The 498-nt window shown below is 40.2% G+C and overlaps 1 long non-coding RNA gene across 1 annotated transcript; it reads right to left on the reverse strand.

Annotated features, from left to right (window-relative positions):
- Positions 1-23: 23 nt before the first annotated feature.
- LOC140965398 (uncharacterized) lies at positions 24-492 on the reverse strand. The gene is made up of 2 exons (XR_012173064.1): positions 173-492; positions 24-81 (listed from the first exon to the last, which is right to left on the reverse strand). It is a non-coding gene; the product is annotated as an uncharacterized lncRNA (long non-coding RNA).
- Between the last annotated feature and the right edge of the window lie 6 nt (positions 493-498).

Below are 498 nucleotides of genomic sequence, written 5' to 3' on the forward strand. Positions count from 1 at the left end.
GCTGTTCAACCATCTCCGCAGCAAGTGAAAGTGCTGTATCAGCATGAAGATAAAATACGAAGTGAACATTCCTCACCCGACCTGTTACATATGTTTGGAATGTTAAACAAGTTTCAAGTGGGACAAATCAAACCAGGAATGGTTTTAACAAGAGACATTTATAATTACATACCAGAACAGTCGGCAATCCTCAAGTTTAAAGACACTGAATTACCGTCACAGTTCTCCCCTTTTAAGGTAAATTCGTTTCTCTCATTCCATCTCTGAAGTTCAAGAGTTGAGACACATGTTCCAACAATGCTTTCAGCAAAAGTGCTACCTGATAGCGTTTTGTAAGATGCATCAACGTCCATCAGAAGAGAATCAGATCTTACTGAGTTCATTGATTTGGACACATCAGAAATCTGTGAAGGTGCACAAGTGAAATCCTTGTGATCTTCAGACAAAAGGAATGATCCTTTCAAGAGCTCAGCAGCACTTAACCTCTGAGGAGCTGGA

Source organism: Primulina huaijiensis, unplaced genomic scaffold (genome assembly GCF_012295235.1).
Source record: "Primulina huaijiensis isolate GDHJ02 unplaced genomic scaffold, ASM1229523v2 C13089899, whole genome shotgun sequence".
NCBI classification, from domain to species: Eukaryota; Viridiplantae; Streptophyta; class Magnoliopsida; order Lamiales; family Gesneriaceae; genus Primulina; species Primulina huaijiensis.